This window comes from Anthonomus grandis, chromosome 8 (genome assembly GCF_022605725.1).
Source record: "Anthonomus grandis grandis chromosome 8, icAntGran1.3, whole genome shotgun sequence".
Taxonomy (NCBI): Eukaryota; Metazoa; Arthropoda; class Insecta; order Coleoptera; family Curculionidae; genus Anthonomus; species Anthonomus grandis.
The window spans coordinates 12,529,927-12,556,007 of record NC_065553.1 but is presented as its reverse complement, the minus strand read 5'-3'; the positions used below and the strand labels follow the sequence as shown (position 1 = coordinate 12,556,007).

General features: G+C 27.9%; 2 long non-coding RNA genes across 2 annotated transcripts; both read right to left on the bottom strand.

Moving 5' to 3' along the window:
• Nucleotides 1-6,624: 6,624 nt before the first annotated feature.
• Nucleotides 6,625-7,673, bottom strand: LOC126739473 (uncharacterized). Its single transcript, XR_007661639.1, has 2 exons — nucleotides 7,367-7,673; nucleotides 6,625-6,888 (listed from the first exon to the last, which is right to left on the bottom strand). It is a non-coding gene; the product is annotated as an uncharacterized LOC126739473 (long non-coding RNA).
• Nucleotides 7,674-16,207: 8,534 nt separating this feature from the next.
• Nucleotides 16,208-18,977, bottom strand: LOC126739857 (uncharacterized). The gene is made up of 2 exons (XR_007661713.1): nucleotides 18,791-18,977; nucleotides 16,208-18,722 (listed from the first exon to the last, which is right to left on the bottom strand). It is a non-coding gene; the product is annotated as an uncharacterized LOC126739857 (long non-coding RNA).
• Nucleotides 18,978-26,081: the final 7,104 nt, after the last annotated feature.

Genomic DNA, 26,081 nt, shown 5'->3' with positions numbered 1-26,081 from the left:
TTTTGATATATCTGCTATAAGGTATTCTAGCTTTCCACAGGTTCTCAAAGAGAAAAAAAAAAGAAAAAGAAGAAAAGGTAGAAGGAGAACAAGAAATAGAAAAGCTGTTTATTTTTATTCTTGATGCCTGTATAGTAGCCTAATTGACAGTGTTAGAATCCATAAATTTACAATTCCTTAAAAATTTCCGATGCACGCATTAAACAATATTTAAATATAATAAATTAAGTTTTCACTATTTCATTAGATCTAAATATTAACATATTACAATTTTATTATGAACCACCAATAACATTTACAAATAACAATAAAAAAAAATGAATTCTTCAGTAACGTGTTTTTCTAACAATATTTTCTACAAAGTTTACCTGTACTCCAAAACGTAGGTTTCCCATTTCGTACTATCAATCTTATGATGTATCACTAAGTGTCGTTTTATACTAGCCCCTAGCAAGTTAAGATCGGTTTTGATCCACAATCGTACCTTTGGTGGATGTACAACGAATTTTTTTTAAAGTAAACTTTTTTACATTTTTTGCATATGTACTTTTCATCTGCTAATAATGCTAAAATAATTATAAATTAACTAATAAAGTGTTTAAAAGAAACTTTACTTAATTTTAATAAAAACAACTGTTAGTTGATATTAATTTTTTTCAGATCACATAATGGTATTCAAAAAAACATATATATTCAATTGCAAATTAGTAACTTGCTATATTTTCGAATTCTTCTCTACTGGTCCTCCTGCTAAATTCTTTTAAAATATAATAAGTTCCAAATAACCAAATAACCCAAGAAATTTTTGTTTTAGAGAAACCAAGACGTTTGATATTTTGTAAATAAAGTATTGATGCTACGAACAGGGATGCAACATTTATAAAAAAATATTAAATCCAATGTTTTCCCACATCACAGTCCACCTGTTGCAATGCAGCAACTAAAAGAAAAATATCTGAATCTTTTAGGAGAACAAATTATTTCTAATCTTCGGCAACTTAACATCAATTTAAATGGAATTTTGGATTTCTTTTTGATCGACGATTGCCCTGCTCCTAATCCAAAGATTATTTAATGTTTCTGGGTATATAAAGTAGATACACTACTTCAAAGTGAATATTAACTTAAGATATTTTTGTGCATAACATTCTATATTAAAGCACGTTGTATCTAACAACATCAATTAAAATAACCTTAAAATACAGTATTTTAAATAGGCTCCTTAAAAACTACTCCAACTAAATAGGCTTAGTTAGTGAAACTTGCTACTCATTAAACTTATTTACTTTACTAAATTATTATAAGAATATAAATAATTTAAGTCAAAATCATAAAGTTAATTTTAAATAATATATACATTTGATAATCCATCTTTAAAAACTTCTAATATTTAATTTTTTTTATATTAATTCTTACTATATAAAGTACTTAGACTTATATCTAAAAAGCTCCTAAATGGTAGGAAGCATAGTGAATTTTAAGGTATTCTTTACTAGTGAAACTTTTCTCACATCTGTCACATTCAAACTGAGGTGGTTTGTTACACTTATACCTTACATGATGGTTAAGATTGTATTTATAGCAGAACTTTTTTCTGCAACTGCGACACTCAAAACGTGCTTTAGCTAAAAAATATCATACGTTTCAAAAAACACTGTTACAATTTCTAGTTAAACTATTAAAACAACTCAAACAAGCAAATAAAAAAGATAGTTCAAAAATCGTACTTTTATGTCAGTGTTACATTAAGGTCTTCTCATTTTTGACTTTATGTTTAGTGCTTATATGTACTCCCAAATACTGCTTTGATTTGAAATGTTTATTGCAAAATTGGCATTGAAACTGTGCCGACTTATTGCAGGTGTACTTCCGGTGGTAGTTTAGGTTACATTTGGAACTGAATATTTTTTTGCAATTAAAGCACTGCGGTACTGCATTTATAATGGGTGTACCTAAAAAGTATGAAATTAAAGTTTGAGAATCTAAGTACCTAACTTAAAAGATAAAAATTTAAAAGTTCTATAACTGTAGTTCTAAATAAGTGGACAGAAGGAGAGATATTTATTTTAAAACTTAATATGTTAAATTATTAGATTTTATTATTACGGTTACAGCAATGAAAAAAACTGCTTATTTCTTCATTCAAAACAAATTTCAGTTAATCACCACAAGTAGGTTTTTATTGTCTCTATGATATGTCCAACGCAGTTTGGCTTGTTTATATGAAAATCAACATTTTATTATTATTTTGTATAACAATAAATTCTGAAATAGGTTTTTTATATTCAAAAGTAGAGACGATATTTTTGTTTTTATTTTCTTTATCTCATTAGTATTTAACTTCTTTACGTAACAGGAATTCTCCACTTAAAAAGGATGTTAAAGGTAGTAAATAAATATTTAAAAAATAATAAGATTAAACTAGAGTAGTATGTATTAAAAACTAGCTTTTATTAGCCTTATTTATCAACATTTTTGACTTAAGAAAGTTAAGAGATTATTAGCAATAATAAAAATATAATTTTAAGATGATGTAAGATATGTAGATGTTTTTGTCTATAAGAATGTTCATATAATTACAAGCTTTTATAATGTTTAGGTTGCCTATAGGGTTTAATGTCTATATGTAATTGTGTTGGAAGTCCCAGATAATATAAAATATTGTAATATTTTTTTAATTAATATGACAAACAAATATAAAAGAAAATTCAAAAACCGAGCAAATAAGTAGATTCAAGAAAATATATTTACATAATTAAAGTGGGTATTTCAAAGATTTCTACTATATTATAATATAAAAGTACATGAATATTAAAAAACACTATATGAAATAAGTAAGACATTCAAAGACGACAGCAAGAAACGAGATTATCAGAGGAGTCTAACAGCGCATCTTGAGTCAACATCGAGATAGGAGGATATTAAGAAAAGATGGAAAAATTTCAGTAATTGCAAGTACGCAAACAATAGTGGGAAATAAAAGCGCTAAAAGAAGACACTCTTGTGAAAAGAATATAAGGGTACGAAATATGGTCCGACCGGAGATGCTGCAAAACTTAAACCAACACAATAAGGAAAATGCAGACAAACAAGAACAATCACATGAAGCACGGCACGCAGTGATTGGATAAGACAAAACGTGACGATGGACCAATACAAATTCGAAACAGTCTATATATATATATCCAAGGAAATTAACAACAGAATACAAAGCGCCAATCGCTGCTGTTTTGTATTATAGAAAATAATAAAATTCAAGAATATATTTTGGACGACCAAAATAGAAATATAGCACTTATATTTATTGTAAGATTGAAAATTGCAGAGAGAAAAATCCTACGAATACACTCCATTCGAACAAAGGAACCATATGAACTAATTCGAAAGACTAAGATTGGCCGAACATGTCAAAGGACAGGAAGATGCAAAAGTTGTTAAATTAGTATGAAAGCAGGTCCTAATCGGTAGAAGACCATTAGAAAAACCACGACTTAAATTTTTGTTACCCTTTACTTTTATTCCACCATACGTGCTACACTGTTTAATCATTAAGTTGAAATACGTTCAATTTTCGCAACTAAATTTTTATTTGTTTTACCTAATTTAAATCACTGACAAAATCAAAAAATTCAAAAGACAGCCCGTCGCAAACCAACACACACAGGACAATTCCTACCCTACAACTCTAATCATCCTAGTTCAACAAATGAATGAATTATTAAAACCCTGTGTAAGGCAGCTACATATGGAACAACAATGTTGACCACACCAGGAAAAAAGAAAACCTCACCAAATATTTAAGGAAAACGCGTATCCAAGGAAACTAATAAAGACAATTATTAGGAAAGCAGCAGAGATAATATGAAAGAGCCACAGCAACTGGAGAACTCAACTGCCTTCACTTCAAAGGTATAGTTTTGAAGTGAAGGTAGTATCGATTTAATAAGAGATTTAGTATCGAAGGCCAATCCAGAATGCCTTAAATCTCGTGATTTTAAATACAATGATATTCTTAAAAATTAGATTTTGCTAAATTATAAACCATATCTAATATTTTAATATAAAATTTTAAAGAAAACATTTTTTTCTCAAAAACAAAATTGATTATTATTACAGAATTTTATTTAAAAAAAACTATTGATAATTATATCACAATATCCAAAATAATTTAAAATATTCCCTTTTCTAATACTCGTGCTTGACAGTTGAACACTTTTATATTTTTGTATTGCTCTAGATGATGTTCGCGTTTAAACTTTTTACAGCACCATTTGCGTTGATATTTGGGTTCTACGTTACACTCTAGTCGCTGGTGTCTTACAAGAGTTGATTTATTTCGGTAGTTTTTTCCACAAAGATTACAGAAATGTCGACATTCTAATAAAGTTAAAAATATCTAATGTAGTAATCAAAGTAGGTAAAACTGGTAAAGTAATAAAACACAATAATAATAATTAAAAAAAATTTTATTAGAAAAAAAACTGAATACTTAATAAATTAAATTATTTGTCTGTAATAAAGTTATGCATGTATCTACACATTTTTGTTATGTAAATTATTATCAATTTAAATCAAATAGTCTTTTCGTTTTGCTGACACAATACTTATAAACTTTAAAAAAATATTCCTTGTATATAAACTAAAAGCATCAAGAATACAAATTAGATGTATTGATGCTACTTTCTTCTTTTTTTATTTTTGTTTTTTTGTCGTCGTACAGAAATTTTAGGATGTTTTAATAACACATGTTTTCTTAGGTTGTCGCGACGATAAGTCCTGTGATGACAAAGTGAACAGCTTATTTGTTTTTCTTGTCCGCATTCCTTTCTATGTCGTGCTAATCCACTAGCATACTTATAGGCTTTAGAACAGCTTGGACACTTAAAAACTCCTAAAAATTATATATATAAAATTATATATATTGTTAGTAATGTAACTTGTTAAAAGGCATGTATTATTTTTGTATTTATAAAAATTTTCAGATTTACATGGTTATGCTGACAGTTTCTACAGTTTATCAAAAAAAAAATGCTAAAAATGGTTAGTTTGAAGTGAGTATTTACGACTAAGAATGACAAATTTACTATATTTTGACATTGTAAAATACGAACAAAATAAATAAATAATTACTTTTGCCTTTTTTTTTTTTGGCAAAAGTAAATCTTATGGCAATTAGGTTTATACTACTATTTTATATATTTACCTTAGTGCATTAGTTTAACCCCTGTGAAAAGTCTATTGACCTTCTTTAACTAATATTATAATTAAAATAAAAAAAAATTAAAATTAATCTTAAAAAACTTACTTACTTCGTATCCATTTAAATTATGCTACTTGTACTACCTATGGCTGTAGGTTTGGCTTCACTTATTTATTTTATCTTGTAGGATATGTACGATAAGTTGACAATTTGCATTTTAAATACTTGCATGCATTTCTGCGAGAAATAAGGTTAAATAAAAAAAAGCATAAATGAAATTAAAATGTTTAATATAAGGTCAATATAGAAAATAAAAATGAAATAAAGTGAAACTGCTTAAAACAAATAAAAGAGTTAACAAAATACAAAAGATAAAGTTTATAATATTATTAAAAAAGTATATAAAAAGCATATTATGTTAGAGCAGTAATTTGTATGGCAGTTAAAATACATAAATAAGGTAAAATTTTATTAATATACCTGCCTGTTGTATATTTCATATAAAGCCATATCCTAATAATTTTCAAAATAATTATCAAAAATATATAAGCGGTAATGTATATGGACGGATCTGCATACTGTAATTCATTATTACGAGTACATAACTAAAAAAGTTTGAAAAAAATTCTTGCATAAAAAAAAGTATTTTTAACTCTTAAAATATTTTTCATTACACATCAGTACTTTAAAAAAAATACGTCTAATTTATAATGTAAGCATAATTAGTGCTACCCATACCCTTATACTAAAAATGAAAGATATACAAAAAAATAGCATAAGTAACAAAAACAAATAACTAAATTGACTAATAATAGCCCATATAAAAATAGTCATAGTCAAATCTTATCAATTTACAAAAGTATAGGCTCCAACTTTGCATTGGCATGTTTCTTAGAGTTCAGATGGAACTTCAAATAGTCGAATCTTTTACACTTAAAATCACATAGAGGACAACTAAAGTTAGCCGCCTTACCGCACTCGTACTTCAGATGACGACGGATATTCCCTTTAAATTTGTACTGCTTGAAGCAACGTATACAGCTGTAGACTCCGTTGTAGCAAATGTACTGTTCCGTATCGTTGGCTTCTAAAAATACAGGCAAAGGGCGTATATAGATTAGAGAGGTTTAATAAAATAAGGGACCCAACACCAGGAAGTTTTCTATCTTAATCGGAAGTCATGTTAGATTATATGCCTAGAAGGTAACTTGGAAATTATTGGTAAAGTGAAAAGCCTAAAGAAAACGTCATCGTTTAGAGTTAACAAGATTAAATTTGCACCATAAAAGCACCAATAACAATTGCTACGTACTACTATATATTTTACAAACACCCCAGATAATAGAAACCATTTTTTAAATTATATCATTAAGTATAAGTAAATGGTTGGTCGTTAAAACATTACAGAAAATAAAACACAGAAGGTCAAATAATGTTTATTATAATATATATTAAATCTAAGAAAAAGTAACAAAAATGGTATTTTTGGTAACTTGCTGATAGCAGATTAAGTTTTTAAAACTCGTAGTGTTTTTTGAATACATGCAGATCTAAAGTTTTTCTTCGAGCAAAAGTTTTCATGCAATATCCGCATGCTACACGTTGTCCGCAATCTTTGGATTGATGACAAATTAATGAATTTTTCTTCTCGTATGATCTAGAACATCTGTCGCATTTATACTTCCGAACTATAACAAAAAGAATAATTATGATACAAACATTATATCATATAGGAAGTTTATTAGTGAGTAATCTATTTTTAATTTATATTAGGTCATAAACAAATAAAGTTTATTCTTCTTTCGAATTTATTATACCGTGTGATGAAGTTTTATTAATCAAGCTAGTATAAAAAAAGCTTTAATTAATAGCAAACTTTAGAGTAAAGCTTAAACCACAGATCGTGTTTTTATTTCATATATCAGACCACAATACTTTACTTCCTCTAGGATCCATATTTATTGATCCGTAGCAAGAGTGACAAGTACAAAATGTATAAATACTTTATCCTCATGAACTAAGCAGTACAAATTACTTTCAAACAGACCTATTTCTGTAACATCGAGAAGTAGTCTCAAATAAACCGCATGGAAAAATCGTAATATAGACAGACAAATTATATTCTCATGCATTACATGATATGTTCTAAATGGAATGATCTGGTACCTAGTGTGAATGTGACGACACCGTTCGTTAATTATCACATTTGGGAAATTTATGATATTGAAGTTTAACGATCCTGTCTTATTTCATAAAAGCTTAATTCCACGTAAATAATTGTCTCCATACTTCTTCAAAATTTGGATATTGCTTATGCTTCCTTGAAAAGTGACTTTTTAATTGACTCTTATGATGAGCAGCATATTTACAATACGGACAAATGAACGACTTTGGTTTATTGTACTCGTAGTTTTGATGCCTCCACAGGTTTCGCTGATGTTTAAAAACTTTACTGCAGATTTGGCATTGGCTGATTGCTGAAATAAACAAATTTTAATTAAAAATTTAGTTATCGTAATGTATATCAATAATTTTTTAAAAAAGCTCTTTTTACAGCAATTTCTCTAAAAATTTTACAAAGCGATTTCTGATTTAGGTGCTCGTCAATACATATTATTTATATTATAGATTTATCTTAATATTTTTAAATGTTTTACTGAATGTTCTAAAAGAATGAAGATAAATTTTATGTTGTTTGGACGCACGCCTATATTTTGGTTATAGATTTTCTAATATAAGGGCTATTCTTGTACATGTGCCTCAGTTTGGTTGTAGTTGCAAAGCATCTTAATTATTTTTTAGATAGAACGTTGCAGCAGACCAAAATATTTAAAAAATACTTTAACAATTCAAATCTCAAAATGTGTTAATTTCGTTTCTGTTTATTATGTATTTTTGCAACATATTAACAGCGATTTACTAAAAATAAAAGTGTTTATTATCATTCAACGATCACGATTCTGATGAATGATATTTATCAAGGCTCGTGGTGATTCTGTGACCTCGTCAACGATTCCCTAATTCTGCCGACGCTGTCGAATTATCTATCATTACATGTATCTTACATTTTTATAATAAAGTTATGTTACTTAAAAAATAATTATAATTGTTTGTTTCAATTATAAATGTATTTAAGTAAAATTTAGATCCTCTTTAACTCACTTGCAAATAGATATTTGTATAGTTCGTAGTCTCTTCAGTATAAGTCATGCTTGTTCTCGTATACGTAAATAAATTGTTTTTTACCAAGTTTTGGCTTTTGAACTAATTAATTATAACATAAATGCTACATAGCGGGTGTTCCATTTGAAAAATACTGAGTTGTGAATCTCGACAAAACGATACATTTAATTTTTGTTTTAAGGACGCCGATAAATTCTAGACAAGAATAACTACCCAAAACCGTTTTAACCTTTTTTTCCATTTTATACAAGGTGCAAGATATGACAGCCCCTAAAAAGTATATAATACTTAATACCCTAAATATTTCGTTTTTACTTATATGCAAAACAAGTTAGCTTAATACTCTGTTTGCAACCTTATTATTTTAAGGTAAAATAAAAATCTTGCAGTCTCCCTCTACTTATTTATTAAACATTTAGTGATTTAAAATTCCTTACATGTTTCGGACACAGTGGTGTCCATCATCAGGCAGTAAAATGTTTAAAATTGGTATTAGACATACGCTCCAGGATTTAATTCCATATTAAAAAATCCTCTATTTATTATCATAGATTTTTATTAATTTATTTTCTTAATTTTAATTTTGTTTCTTTACATTCTGTTGTTGAACTTATTATTTTAGCGAAAAATGGCCAAAAGTCGCAAAAAACACAAAGTTTAATCTTTAAAAATAACCAAGATACCTTGGAAATATACATAATAAGACATATAAGGGAACATAGCTATAAAAAAATTGATTCATTTAGATACATATTTAAATTATTAAATTTTTAATTTACTCCTAACTATATATGGGGTAAAAAATGTTAAGGCTTATTCAAACTGAGACTCTTAATTACTTGATCAATTTTTTTAAAATTTTACACACAAATACTCTTGGTATAGCACCAACTTAAGAAGTAGCAACATTTGCAAATGGGTCTTTAGTTCTGAGATTCCCTGAATATGGAAATTGGGCACTATTCCCTTTTTTCATAAAATCTACACATATTACTTAAAACAAATTTGCTACTATGTTAAGCGGTACACTAAGGGATGCGCAAACAAAAATATGTAAACATAATTATGTAGCTTTAAATAGTTTAGTGTTTTTTTTTAAAACGCTTTGAAGGCGTATGTATCATCTAAAAAATATTTATTTTATATTTCTTTAAATAATGTATGACGATTTTAGGAATAGAGGCTAAAAGACACGATCCTGGAATTTTCTAATAATTTTGTTTCTTTCTTTTTCTGTTAAAAACATAAAGTGTTAAAATAGGCAATTAAGTAAGAAGAAAATGGACCCGTTGCTACCAAAATACCCTGTATCTCAGTAATAGAGCATAATTATTACCCATCATATAAACTGACGAGGCACTAAAACAAATCAATACTGTTTTAATGCCGATTTATGGTTTTAAATAAAGGTCATGATGTACTCGTATTTATTTATTTATTTTTTTAATTAGGCAGTGACTTTTGGTTTATAGAGAACACAGGATTATTTCTGGGATATGTGTGTTTTCTTTGAATGTGAGCTTTTAAGTTACTCTTTTGAAAAGCAGCATAGTCACAATATGGGCAGTAAAATGACCTCTCTTTATTGCACTCGAAACGTTGATGTCTGCATAGGTTTGGCTGATGCCTAAAAGCTTTTCCGCATGTCTGACATTTGTACACAGCTAAAATGTGAAAATAGCTATGAACAAGGAAGCAAAATTATTGTCAGAATTTTTTAGCTTGCAATTTTTGATATTAAGCACGCGTTTATAAATATCTTAGAAAATTAAGGAAGATGAAGAGTAACAAGATATACGTCAACGTTAACGCTTTATTCACGTTTAATATCTAGGTCCTTCGATACATATTATGTTATATATTGTAATTTATTTATAGATACATTTTTTAGGTATTAGTGTTGGGAAAGTAGGTGGCTTTTTAAATTGTGTTTTTGAAAAGAAGTATAATGGCAGTAGGGACAAAAAAATGAACGCTCTTTGCCGCACTCGTATTTTATATGACGGTACAGGTTCGGTTGGTGCGAGTATGACTTACCGCATTGACAAGGAAACCTTTTTTTTGCACCTAAAATATTAGAATATTAGCGTTCAATAAATGGAGTTTTTATTTAAATTATGATATTTGCATTCTAAAAAATAAAATTCCTACAGTTTTCACAATAGTTATAATTGTCTTAAGTATAAGAAATTATTAGATTAAGCTAAAACAATAAAAATTGAATTAGGAACTTGTCAAATTACATTTATTAGCAAATACTGTATTTTATACATAAATTAAAAAGAGCCTTTCTTACATAGATTTCTCTTGCAATTGAAACTTAAATAAAAAATCTGAATTATTTTTATTATAAAGTTATTAAAATTATTATCCACTTTATAAAATCGCAAATAAAATTTCTATTGATTCTGTAATATACTTTTTGAAGAAACTGGTCATGAACAAAAAAGAAGTCAATCGAGATTAGTCGACGGAGAAGCGTAAATTGAAATTCTGGATCAGTTTGTAATTAATTTAACTTCATTAACTCGACAAGCAGCTATAGCAACTGAATTATCTCGTGAATTAATAAGAAAAGTATTTAAATTTTATAAACTGCAAATACTGCAAAAACTTGGTGACGACAACCCGGACAAAAAATCCAGTTTTGTGAAATAACGACAGATAGAATTATGGCAGAACCTGGACTAGTTAAAAATATTTGCTTCAGTGATGAGGATACCTCTTAGGCATGTGAATAAGCCAAACTATCTTTACTGAAATGACAACAATCCACACGTATTTAGAGAAGGACATACCTAATACCCCTAGTAAAATTAATGTTTGGGCTAGTATAATCGGGTCAAAGTATAATTGGATTATTGGTTCAATTTATATTGGGAAATTTAAATGGCGACATATATGCTGAAATGCTACAGCAGCTTATCGAATCACTATTAGTGTGGGAATTAGAAAATCAGACTGACATACTCGAATACGGAAATTTATTTAAAAAAAAACGCTTACTACAATTCCAACAAAAGGGAGCACCTCTTCATTATGTAGTTCCCGTTAGGTAATGGTTAAATAATCATTATCCTAACCAGTGGATTGAAAGAAGATGGATGAATTCAACATTAACAAAACCTATTTAACAGTTCAAAAGTTACAATCGTTTCAATTTTTCTGCACGTCAGTAGCACCCTCAAATGTCAACCTGCAAGTTTTTGGTGAATATATTTTGATCTACTCAAGCTACAATCATGAAATTAACTTTATTTGTTTAGTAAATAAACGCTTTATAACTTTGATTATATTAATTAGTACCGTCACAACAATAAAAGTGGAGTATTTGCAGCTGCAAGTTAGACAAGCCCCTTCAGACTAGTCTTGACCCAAAAATGGCTTATAATTTCTTCGGTAATGGTTATACAGCCGTGATCATCATAAACAAACTTGAACACTAGCTGAACATCTTTAAGAATCTTTTTAAAATTTTCAAAAATATTCAAGAGTTCAAAACTTACAACCGTTTGAATTTTTCTGCATGTCAGTAGCACCCTCAAACGTCAATCTGCAGGTTTTCGGCTGATAACTTTTGATCTACTCAAGCTATATACATGAAGTAAGCTTTATTTGCTTAGTAAATAAACGTTTTATAACTTTGATTATATTAATTATTACCGTCAACCCAAAAAAAGTGGTTTATTTGCAGCTGCAAGTTAGACAAGCCCCTTCAAACTAGTCTTAACCCAAAAATAACTGATAACTGAAATTTGGATAGCCACCTAGATCTCCGAACCTAACACCTCTTGACTTCTTTTAATAGGGACACCTAAAATCTGTGGTTGTTAAAACGCAACCTGAGTCACTACAACAACTCCAGCATAGAATAGTTCAGGAATGACATGCTATACTCACAGAAACATTTGTAAATATACGTTAAGAAATTCAAAGTACTTTATTTACGCTTTATTATTGTCTTTAAGTTCGGAAATGTGGCTTTCTATAGTATCATTAGAAAGCATTTTTCAAGAGCTTCAAGATGATGCATCACTCGATGTTTCTATTTAAGATTTTAAGGGTATATCTCAGCCAAGGAGTTACAGATAAGGGTAAGATAATTTGCTTGTTTTTATTCCTCCTTCGTTTTAAAGAAATTGTTTTCAGCGCTCTTTTATTCAGTTTGTCCTTTCTAATATATAGTCATTTCAAGTTTTCAATTGTCAGCCTGTATATAAAAAGATCCATTTTATGCTCAACCTCAAAATCCTATACAATTATAAGTTCTATATATCTTTTTCCAAAATTTGAGAGAATTTCAGCAAAGAGCTTTTAATACATAAAATATGCAGGGTCTTTTATTTTCAACTCATCTATCGTTTATTGTGAAATTATTAGAACCTAATAGGTGTTTTATTTATAATTTCTAAAGCTGCGGCAAAGCTATTAAGAGTTATTTTTGTATATTGAAGCTTATGGCAAACAAGCTCCTAAAAAACGTGTAAAAGATAAGAATCATACAGGGTAAGAGAAGATGTTTAAAGATAAAAATTTGCTAGCATTAATGGATAAAGACGCAACTCAAACAGTAGATGGCAGAAGCATCTTATGTTGCACAATCGACTACTTCTCAACGTCTACAAGCATTAGGTAAAATGTAGGAGAAGAAAAATGGGATCCTTAAAAGTTAAAGGATAATTAGTAAATCGTAAGTAGAATCCCAAAGATATGACAAATTTATATATCAATATATTAATACTTCGATTGCAAAATATACTAAAAAAGTGATTCCCCACCCGCAATATTCTTCAGACTTAGTTCATTTCGACTCTTACTTATTCCAATCAATGCAGTACGAACTTACAATCTTTCAAGGATATAAAAATGTGGATTGATGTATGGTTGATCCATTAGAGATACCAGAAATTCATTCTGTATTAGAAAGATAGGAAAAGGTCATCTCTAGCGATGGTTAATACTTTGATTACCAAGATATTCTGTTTCGGTATAAAAATAAAATAATTCTTAACTCGGCCAAAAAAAAGCAGCATTATTGGGACAACTTGACATTATTATTTAAACACATATTACATTTGTATGTAAAATGATTATATTCTTTTTTGTAGAAATATAATTTTTTCCACAATCTGTGATGTTGATGTAAGAAGAATCCACCCTTTAAGTTTCTTACCGAAAAAAATATAAGAAATTAACTTTTCCAGAGTCGAAACCCCTATAAAATTATTAGCAATTAATCTGAATGGTTTAAAAATTGCTAGTAGGTACATTAATTTCGTAAAAGGTGGATTGGATAAAATAAGCCAATGGGTTTCCAACATTCCAGATGTAAGTTAAGCCTTCATAATTGATTTTTTTTATTCCAAGAGTATCTTAGGAGAATATGTTTAGTTTTATATTAACTTATGACAAATATTATATCATCACGCCTATTATTATTCACATTAAAAAAGACTTATCTTGGAAAATAAAGTTCGAAAAGCTTGCAAAATTAAAAGTTAATAATATATTATTTTAAATAATTTTTTTTTAAAGATCTAACACCTCAATTACACCTTCTCTTTTTTTTTAAATAAAAGTGAATTAGTTTTCTTATAGTATTTACGACATTTATTACTCCTAATTAAAACATTTAAAAACTACTAGGTTATATCATTATTTATAAACTACACATTATCTTTTGAACATTTTTCGTTGGAGTTTAATACTAAACTGCTTGAACATCTCCTTGTGTCTACGTACGACGTGACTTTTCAGTTGGTGATTATAATAACTAGCATAAGGACAGTAGGGGCATTCCAACGATTTGACCTTTTGACACTCGAATTTTTGATGACGTCCTAGGTTGGGTTTTTGCTGATAGCCCTTTCCACATACGTTACATGTAAAGATAGTTTTGATAACTGAAATGATGAAATAATATGGTAATAGATTCATCAATAATAATTGTTTTCTCACACGACATAAAAAAAACAAATCAGTTATTAATAATAAAGGTAAACAAATACTAAGTATAACCTATGGAATCCATTTTATTGTAATTCATATTGTTATATTAAATTTTATAAAAATGTATTTAATTTATAGAAAAAATAAAATATAACCAATACGGAAAAAGGTTGGAATAATAATTAGAAATAACAAGACGAAATTTTATTAAAATCGTCTATTTCCGTTGAGAATTCAGTACGTATTGCATAGAAACATGTAAACCATGTCTCTTTTTAACATGACCAGGTATATTTTTCAGATATTTGGTAAAATGTTCACAGTAGGGGCACGTATATTGCTTCTGAGTTTCATTACAAGTCAAATGTATATGGTTGTAGTAGGATCCTGCATGATGGAATGACTTCGAACATTTTTTGCATTTGTAAGGCAAAACTGAAAAGTAAAATTTAGAATACAGATGTTGTGAAAAATTATATAAATATGAAGAAGAAATATAAATAAAAAAAAGCAGTAAAAATCGCCCATCTTTTAGAAGCCTCTATATACAGAGTTTTTTCTTAAGATAAAATAAAACATCTTTTAAATATTTATTACAATGGTCATAGTAGGGTCATGCATAGCCCTTCTAGGTTTCATTACAACTAATATTTATATGATTATAGTATGATTCTAAACAATGGAATGATTTTAAACATTTTCGGCATGTATATGGTAAATAAAAAACAAATATTAAAAATATGTAAAAAATGTTCTAAATAACAAATAAAACATAATTAGATCTAAAAACTTTTTATATATTATACAGGTCTTTTAACAATGTATTTTCATATTTTTTAAATATTTTATAACATCAAAGTTCATGTTATTTGTAAGTAATATGAATTTTTTCAATAACAAAGCATTGAAAAAAAATCAGGATATAAAAAAAAAATTAAGTCAGTTCTTCTGAAACAGTCTATTAGCTTGGTCGGTCCAACCCCAGAAATCTGGATCAAATCTAATTGATTCCAAAGATGTTTATTAGTAATTTCAATAAGTCATATAAATTAACCTGGAAAGCACATTGAACCTTACGACTATAATACAAGACAACAAAGCTTACTTATACCTCCTTGCCATAAGTTGAAGGGGTGTCAAAGCTTTAAGTAAGTTTCATAACTCTCTTCTTATTTCAGTAACAAATTTAGAAAGAGGTCCATTTAAAAATCGGATTAAAATAGTTTTTATTTATTAGGATTTAAATTAAAGAAGAAATTTAGATCTGGTTAGTAGGAATACAGAAAACAAGAAGATATAGTTTATTTCGTGAGTCAGTAATAAAAGAAACATATTTTTTAATAAAAGTTGAAATAGTAGTTAGGTAAATAGTATATAATTGAAATTAAACTAAAAAAAAAACAAAAAATTATTCCTTATTTTTTAATACCTCAAATATATTTAACATAAAATAGCCAACACAAAAACATTTTAGAACATTAAAAGGGTGATTTATTTGTATGAACTAGTTTACAATGTCTAGAGACATTAGCTTTGTAAAAGCTTTTGTAGCTACAACATTGAAATGGACAAAAGTATTTTGGATTTTTACCGCACACTATCCTTTTGTGATTATTTAGAGATTCGCGATTACTATAGGTTTTTTGGCATTTCCCGCAACGGAAAACTACAAAAAAACATAAATAACATTTTGATCAGTACATTAAATTCATTGTAGATATTTTTTAAATTACGAAATAACTAACTAAAAAAATTGCTATAATAAAAATAACCCTCAAGCGTACGAAATCATAGAAGAAATAATCTTACATTACTGTTAATTAACTGTTTTACATTTTACTTCAGGGCCCTTTCTTATAGTAATTATAAAAAAAATATTTACTTCAATCTTTATTATGACTTTTTGAAAATGATTTATTTTACAATTCCTATAGTACAGCCATGCCTATGATGCTTACAGCCATGTTACAAAGTTTCACTTGCATACAAAATTTCTTATTCCTAATGACTACATTTCATAAGTGACGTGCTTTTGTAAATTGATTTTTTAATGCTCAAAGCAAATAATAGATGCGCATTATACCTGGATTGCATAGTGGCGAAAATGTAATCAATTGTAAATGAAATTGTAAATAATCTCACTCTTACGAATACTATACTATATTTTATTCGAAAAAGCACAAGCCTTAAGAGGTACGCCGGAAATCTAGAAAAGCAAGATAAAAGAACAAACAGATAATCCTGATGAAAAATTCTTAGCCATTTACAAACATATTTTTTCTTTAGGTGGGTCTAAACGAGAAGAAACATGAAACGGCCATATAAAAAAAAATGTATAATACATAGGAGTCCTGGCAAACAATTATGCTGTTATTAAGTAAATCTAATAAAGTTCGAAATTTAAAGCTTTATAGATATCCGTGGAGTTAGCACCATTTTCCAGAATATGCATTATGGAAAATCCTATATGCGAAAATCTCGTTCTGCTATTTATATACTAAAATGTGTTAATATTGAAAATTTAAAACAAACTATTAAAAAATAAAAATTTAAATTTGTGACTTCATTTATTTTTCATTTGGGAAAACTGCAGAAAATCGAGCAAAAGGAAAAAAAGAAAAAATATTGGGTAATGATGGTTGGATACGTAGACAAAATTTATGCTACATGGATCATGAAAAGAAAAAAGAATCACTGATGTACACATTATAAACAAAAGATACCTGGAAAAACATATTTTTGTACCTGGATAAATTTAACTATTGAATAATGTGTATAGCTGATTAAAAACTAAGTATATACTTGAAACCATATAATAAAATACCTAATTTTAATGTGTTTTATTTATTGGAACATACAATCGAAAAATTTTTCATACAATTAAAATTTTAATTAAATATTATATTTAAATTAAATATTAAATCTATAATTATTGACTTTTATGACAACATGGCTGCACTATACATACAGATCGTGTTTTCGTTCGTTACTTATAGGAAACCGCATAGAGGCGAAATTTTGCAACTTCGCGCGTGTACGAGTGCCTGCGACAGAGCACCGCCCCGGCCGGCCCGAGGACGAGATTAGTAAACATCTGACTTTCGTGAGAGTTGCGTCGTTTGGCGACAAAATATCCCAAAATATTACGCGAAAATCCAGGCATTTTAAAAATATTTATTCTAATGCGGGTTTTACAGACATGACAATGTGTAAAACCCGCATAGAATTGTAATCTTAAATCCAGATGCGATCCCAGGTCTACATCAGGTAGGATTTGAATGGCAGGAAGAACTTGGTTTTGCAGCAACTCAAGGTACTTTTGGGCGTTTAAAGTGCCATCAATAAAAAATGGCCCTATAACATTGTCGCCCAAAATACCTGCCCAAACATTCAATTTCTGAGGATACTGGGTACGAAACTAAAAACTTCTGTGCTCGTTTTCCTGAGAGTACCAATACCGAACAATGGAAGGATTGTGTTTGCCATGTAATGGAAAAGAAGACTCATCAGAAAACAAAATATTTTTTAAAAAATATTCATTTTCATTTGCCTATTCCATCATGGTTTCACAAAATTCCATTCTTCGCCACTGGTCTTCAAGAAATATTTTCTGAGTTTTTAAATACTTGAAACATTTGTACCCATATTTTTTCCAGATACGAGCAATAGTTTTATTGCTCATTCCCAGTTCCTCTCCAACACTGGGGTATCAAGTTCTAGGGTACTGCAAACCATTTCTTCCCACCGGTATATATCCTGGACGACTTCAACAGGTGGTTCTTGACGTTTTGTGTGGCATTTTTTACAATATTGAAGACACAAAGATGTCTCAAAATTTGTAACTACATTTAAAACCATTTTTGCACAAGGAATCGGTCTATTCTCAAATGTCACTGAAAACAAATCTCTACATTGTACTGCCGAATTGCCTCCATAAGACCATTTAATTAGTTAAACTCTTTCGGAACGGGTATAAACCGCCATAGTGAAAAAAACACGAAAATAACGCTCAAAAATTATTAATGCAACGTGCAGTAACACAGCAAAGTGAGGTGTGCTGACTCCCGGTTCAAAAAATAAAAACGAAAAATTCCGCCGCCTGCAAGCCGCAATCAAGCGGTGTTGCCATTATTTTCGGTAATACGTAGCTCACGATAACACGATCTGCATAGTAAAACCTTCAGTACTGTCTGCTCCTATGAATACGGTCCAATCCTATGAATTCTATGCATATGTGATTTCAGATGAGCATGTTGCTTTCCTGCATAGGAACAGTGCAAACATTTAAATTTTGACTCTACTCCACACTCGTTGGCAATATGCTGTCTTAAGTTTCTGGAATATTTATAGCTTCGACCACAATTATTCGGACAGCGAAACATATTTTTTCCTAAAAATTTATCCTATTAACATATTAATTTAATTGTATAATATATAAGATTAAGTAAGAATATTTACTAAAGAATGTTTATATTATGCCTGGTTCTCATATGAGTTTTTAAATGGATATTTTGTTTTCCTGCATAATTGCAATAGGGGCACTTATACTTGGACTCAACGCCACATTCGAAGTTATAGTGCTGCCAAAGGCCTCTTGGATACTTGTAGCTTTTACCACAATTGTTTGGACATACGTGTTTGGATAATCCTAAAATTATAATAATATTGTTCTTAAAAACCAAAATATTTATGTTAAAAAACAATTAGTGTTATATATAACTCTATCTATATTAGTATATCAGTTATTAAAAAGATATACCTACTAAATAAATTATATGTTAGATGATAAAAATAGTGTGAGCGCATTAATAAAAAAAACTATGCAAACATTAAAATTAGATACGAAAGAACACGAAGATCAATTTGAAGGCAATAATTATCTGCATGCTAATATTAAAGAAAAACAGAATTTATCAAAATCTATATTCTCCTTTTAGGATAAATTCAAGGAAAAATAAAACTGTTCCAATAATTTTCTTAATTTGAAGATACTGTGCGCCTAGAATCTCTTCGTAATTCACGAATGTACACATTCTGATCTACTTCATAAAAATACTTTTACTATAGATAAAAGTTACCCTTATTTGAATGTAATGATATTTTTTTTTATTTTATTTTTGAATTTCGCACCACTTTTTAAGGAATTTTGAATTAAAAGATGTCACGTTGACTAGGGTTCAACAATTTTTCCAGGGCATTTACCATTATATAAAGACTAAAGGTCTAAAGGTCTGACTAAAGATTTCAACTGTCTGGAATTAAAATACAAATTCCAAAAAACTGGAGCAGGAATTTCCAGCAAAAAAACTCAATAACTTTCCTTTCATGGGTCTAGGGACTGTCAAATTGCCATAGGTCATAGGTCAAACATTTTCTCATCCTATATTTTATCTTTTAAACTAGGCATAACATATGTTACATTAAATTGTGTTGAAATTTGGTGCAGTGAGTATAAAAATGCAATAAATTCCATTTAAGAAAAAGGAACATGTGTCACCTTCATTGTGATGCCTGCTGTACATGTTAAGATCTTTCACAAAATAGATCTAGAACATATCTCTAAATATAATTTGGGACGTATTTTAAAAAAAGGATGCGTCACACATTATTGAGGGCTTCCGGGATTTTTTGTATGTAATATATAGAATGTATGTTTTTAAATATTTGGACAAAATTCATTTATAAACATAAGTACTAAACGTCTAAGATTTTAAGTACACGGTTGCAAGAAATAAAAAACAATTTTGCATAAGTTTAATACATTTTATTTAGCGATTTTCCAAAATACTATTAAAAATTTTATATTAGCCATTGGTATTTATGCTTGCTTAAAACTGAATAACTTAGAAAAAGAATAGAATGTCGCATTAACGCCAATGGCGCATATAAACATTTAAATTGCGTATAAAGAAATGGTTCTGGACTCAAAGAAATTGCGTTACAATTTTTAGAAAAATGCTCACAAGAATATCAAATTTATTAAAAAAAAAATCGTTTCTTTCTTAAAACTTTATCAACCTGTAGTTTAAATTCTAGGACGTTTAAAAAGTATATTAACATAAGTAGTTTTTAACTAAATTTTATCCAGAGTGTCCTTGGATAAAAAGTGCGCATAAATTTTATAACAATAATGAAAAAAGCTCTGAATAACAGCTCATAAGTCAAAGCAACTAGAAGATAATTAAGGTTATAAATTAGATATGAAATGAAGAGAATGAGAAGAAACAAAAAAATATCTAACTTCTCTTCAAAATACCGTCTGTCAAATACCTTCTTATGCTTTAAGAGAAAAACGTAATCAAAAATAAAAAACCTACTTTAACAAACCAAAGATCTTTATTTTTGCCTAAAGTGGCTATACAAATTAATTTTACACTATTTAAAATACTGTTTTCTAGATGTCTTAGAGAGTTTTCAAACGATTTATTCCATATTGTTAACTTATTTAGTTACCGTTAATACTACTTATGCTTTATAAGTTGACATTATACTATGTCTGTTAGCCAAATGTCTTACTAAACAGATTTTTTGCCTAAATTTTTGAAAACATACGTTGCATTGGAATCTTGGCTCCACCCCACAATCATTTTTTAAATGGTTCCTTACAGAATTTGGGTGTCTGTATCGTCGATCACATTTGGGACATTTATACGCTGAAACATAAAAAGACGTGAACTCTTTTATTTTATACTCATAAATTACAGCATTTTATTGACATTTATTAGGGTTAATAAAATGTCTAAAAGAAATATTCGGTTCTTCTTTCACAACTTTATTTTAATAAAACGACAATGTTTTCATGTACACCTTGTAAATGTCTTTTTAAAGTAGATTTTTGGTGACTTCTATAACTACAAAACGGACATAAAAAGTTTTTTTCTTTTTGGCACTCGAATTTTTTATGACTAGTTAAACCTCGCCGGTATCGATATTTCTTTCCACAAGTACAAACGTACCATTCAGATTCTAAAAATTAAATAACGGGTGTTATATGCAGCTTGTACTAAAGTTATTAGCTACTTGAAAGTATTTGGTACTTGGAATCTATAAGTAATTTACACTAATTAAAACTACTTTAAGTTATATATACATATCATTACCATACAACGAACACAAACAAGACATTTATAAAAATCGCCACAGGCAAATACGGAAAAGTATATTTGACTTTGAAATATTCTTAAAACTACATGGAGTAATTGCTACACTTACTACCCATCGGGAAATTTGATTATCAGGGACTTCAATGATGGGGAAACGAGAGAAAGCCTATTTCTTAAATTGATCATTATTGTTATTTCTAGTTTAACTATACATATAGTTTCAATTTGTTAGTTTTAATTATATTATTAAGGGCATACAACTAAAAAGTACCGAAATATTCCACAAAAAAAACTTGTTCTGAAATAAAGTGAAGATAAATAATGTGTTTTAAATATTAATGAACGTTATCCCAAAGATAATTAAAATTATGCAAAATAGCCTTTATAAAAAGCTCGAAAAAACAATAAAGCAGTATTTTTTTCCAAAACGACTTTTTTGACTATTTTAGTAGATATCAAGTATTACAGTTATTTTCTGCATTATATTACAAATTAAGGACAGAAAACAAATTAATACCAATTACAAAAATAAACTCTCCTCTTTTATACCCTGCATATATATGTTTACCTATATTTTTAATTGTACCTATAAATTAAATACTCAAAGCCAATCATAAAATATATATTAAAGATACCATGTTGTCTATATTCGTAATTGCAATCACACGATTGGAAATTAATTAAAAATAAGGTAACAGGTAAATTATTAAATATTTAATATAAATGTAATAGATCGTTCTGAAAAGACAAAATTAATTTCACTAAAAAATTAACAACTTATAAAATTTGAATTGTTTCATTGTGAATCTTTTGCATATGTGTTTTTAAAGTAGATTTTTGGTGACCTTTATAAGTGCAATATGGACACATAAACGCTTTTTCTCTTTGACACTCGTATTTCTGATGTCTTGTTAAACTCCGGTGATAGCGATATTTTTTGCCACAATTACACGAATAATTTAAATCTACAAATCGAATAGGATTAAAAAGTCTATACTTTATCACAAGTGAACTTTTTAACAAATAATCTTAATATACAACATTTTTGTAACCGCATGCCTTTCCTAGTCTAAATTCTTGCTTATGCCTGTTGGATGAATCTTCTGCACAATCATACAATCCCCCATTTTTTCTTTTACTTTATTATTTAAAAATAATAAGAACAATATAATGTAAAAAAATATACTTGGTTCTCCTTGAACTATCAGATGTAAATCCAAATTCCACCTACATGGTAAATCTCTATGTCCATATCAAATACACTTATTAGAATCTTTATCCTTATGTTTCAGAATTTTATGCCTTGCAAATTTTTTTTAAATTTCAACTTGTACAGGCAAAGATTACATTTAAAAGTGGCTTCTTTTCAACATTCAAAATGTATATGTCGATTTAATGTAGTTTTATGGAAATATATTCTTTTACAGGTTTAACAGTGGTATTTTCGACTTAAAACTGTATTGGAAAGTGAGCGAATAATTTATTAGGAGACCTAATTCAACATAGAATAAAAAATAAATTATTTGCAATAGAATGCTAAAATATTGTTATTATCTAATAAATAAAAAAGAAAGAATTCAAAACCAGCATTAAAATTTATTAATTTAAAGCAAAACCTTTTTCTCGGTTTTAAAATAATTTTTTTCGATGTACATTTCGTATATGAGCGTTTAAGTTATATTTGAAGTGAAACTTCTTTCCACATGGTGTACAAGTAAAACGAGGCTTTTTCCCACATTGAAATCTTAAATGGGCAGTGAGATGGCCGTAATGTTTGTAGCTGGTTTTACAAATCGGGCAGTAATATCTTGTAGGATCTAAAAATAACTATCTATTAAAATTACTTTTTAAAAGTGTAAAATAATATTGGCTTTACAGTCTAAAAACCTTTTAAAATTTTGTGAATAATTTCCAATTCAGTTATGCTTAGATAGACGTGAAAGGTCTACTATAGACAGTATATTGTGCTCACTTTTTTAAGTCAAGAAATTAAATGATAGTATTTCAAGCATATAAAAGAGAATGCGTAAAGTACTCAATGTATTAATTCTCCAGGAAATTGTAGTTAAAATTTGTTAGTGATATAAAATATGCGTGAATTTCATTGTTGAAAAACAAATACACATGCCGTAATATTTAGGAAAAAATTAGATCATTGAATTTCAAGCATATTTTGTATAGAGGCGAATTAAAATCCAGAATCAAAAGCCAGATAACTTGGTTGATTGAATGATTAAAAATGCCGAGCTAGTGTATTATGGGCAAATTTTGGAAAAAGTGGGCATGGTATGTTATCTTCTCCACAAGTTCTTTTGCTAGCCTTTTATCAAACAAAAAAACTGAATATTTATTCATTGATTTCAAAAAATATGATATTTCCGCACATTTTTTAAATATTATTAATTTAACAATATTAATTTATTTAATCAGGTTCACAAAGAAATGTACAAAAAATCATAAATTGGAAAGTTGGATCAGTAAGATTTACAGTACTGGATCAGACAACAACATAATATCACTCTAAGAATGTGATGCTAAATGTTGTTTTTAATGCCAAAAAACAAAAAAATACGAGAGGCTAAATAAAAGTTTAAAAAACCAAGTTTAACCATCAAAAACACAAAAAAAGATTCAATTATTAGAGCAGTAAGAAAGCAAAGCGATTTATTTTAATAAATATTTAAATTTTAAATAAATATAAATAAGATCCATTTAAGTTATGCCTCTTTATATCCTTAATATTTAAATAAAAAAAAATAGCTAGTAGTAAATAAACTTTATATTAATCGTAATATACAACATCAGGCATTAACAAGTCATACATTAATAAATTCACTAACAAAAAAATAAATCAAATAGACACTTGTCCTTTAGGCAATATAATTTGATGGACCACATTATAATGTTCCTTAAGAGTCCAATTTTGTCTAAATGATTTTCCACAAAATTTGCATATAAACTGGTTGGGTTTCATGCATTCGTATTTCTGATGAGATCTTAAATTTTTCTTATATTTGTATCTCTTCAGACATTTGAGGCACACAAAATAACCCTTTACGTCCATATAAAAATCTAAAAATAACACTCTTAAGTATTTGTTTTCTGATACGTTTACGAAAACAGATAATTAAATAAATAGGAAAAAATTAAATATTTTTAATAATTTTTTAACACTTTTATTAATGACAAAACACCTACTTCTATCAGAGGTTTGCATGATGTTTATATATATGCAATGTTAAATGCGATTTCCGGGAAAACTTATTATGACAATTTTGACACTTAAACTGAGCTCGACTTATGCATTCATTCTTAATGTGATAAGTGCAGTTTCCTTTTGTTGTGTGTTTCTTACCGCATTTTGCGCAGCAGAACATATTTTTGTTAACGTAATACAAGCGAGCTAAAATAAACAGATCAAATGTATAAAATAACTCAATAATATAAAATTAGGGCAAATTTACTGAAAAAGCTATCAAATTAATTAGTACTTAAACATGAGTGCCAAGAAAACTTCTTGAAAAATTTATAAATACTTTTACGGCAGATCGAGCTGGACCAATTGATATGAAATATTTTAAGCTAAACAAAAATTAACAGAAAAAACATACATGAAAATATTGGATTATTAAAGCAATAAGCAAGCATAGTCGTTATTTTCATAAACATTCAAAATTTTAAATAAATATGAATCATATCCATTTAAGTTATGCCTCATTAAATATTTTAATGCTTAATATTTAAATTATTGAAAAAAAAAAGTGTTTTATTTTGTTAATATCGTCGCTGTTAGCTACAAGAGTTTAAAAAAAGTATTAACAACAGTTCTTAACATGACTTTTTATTGTATATTTGTAATTAAATCTTTTTTGACAAGTAGGATAATAAAAACTCTTCTCCCTTCCACATTCATAATTATAGTGGTTATATATTCTAAAAATAAAAGATTAAAACTATATATATTATCAAACGATGCTCTATTTATTTAAAAAAATATGTGTATTTATAATTAGGAAACAAATATTGCCTTTTAAAAATAGTTAATGAGGTTGAATAGACTTACACAAAAGGTCCTTGCTTAGGATTAATTATTTTTTGACACTATAACAAAATCATGGTTCAAAAATTCCTTGATCTTTTAGGATATTCTTCTCATAAACACTAGTAACATAAAAACGCGGCTAATCTTAATTTTTTTACAATAAATAGACTCTTGAAAAGTATAGCTACATATTAGTAAAAAAGATTATATTATGTGAAAATTCAGTTATATTTTTTTAGTTTAATACTTTAGATACCATACGAAAGAAACCTCCCATTATATAAAAATTCGACAAATTTTGTAATTAATCATTATTAATTAAATAAAATCTAAATACTCAGAAATGCTAAGAAGAAAGATTAAAACTAGTTCAACATTAAAATTTTATTTTGTGTAACGTAAATACCCTTTTTTATATAATGATTTAAGAAAATTGTATATACATATCATAATTGTACAAAAAAAGGAAAAAAAAACAAAAACACATTTCTAATGATTAAAAAAAAAAAACATCAATGTTTTCTTATACTTGCTTCGTAGAAATCTTGACTTATTTTTTAAAATAGGTAATTTCACTTTTTTATAAGAAATTTTCTATGTTTTT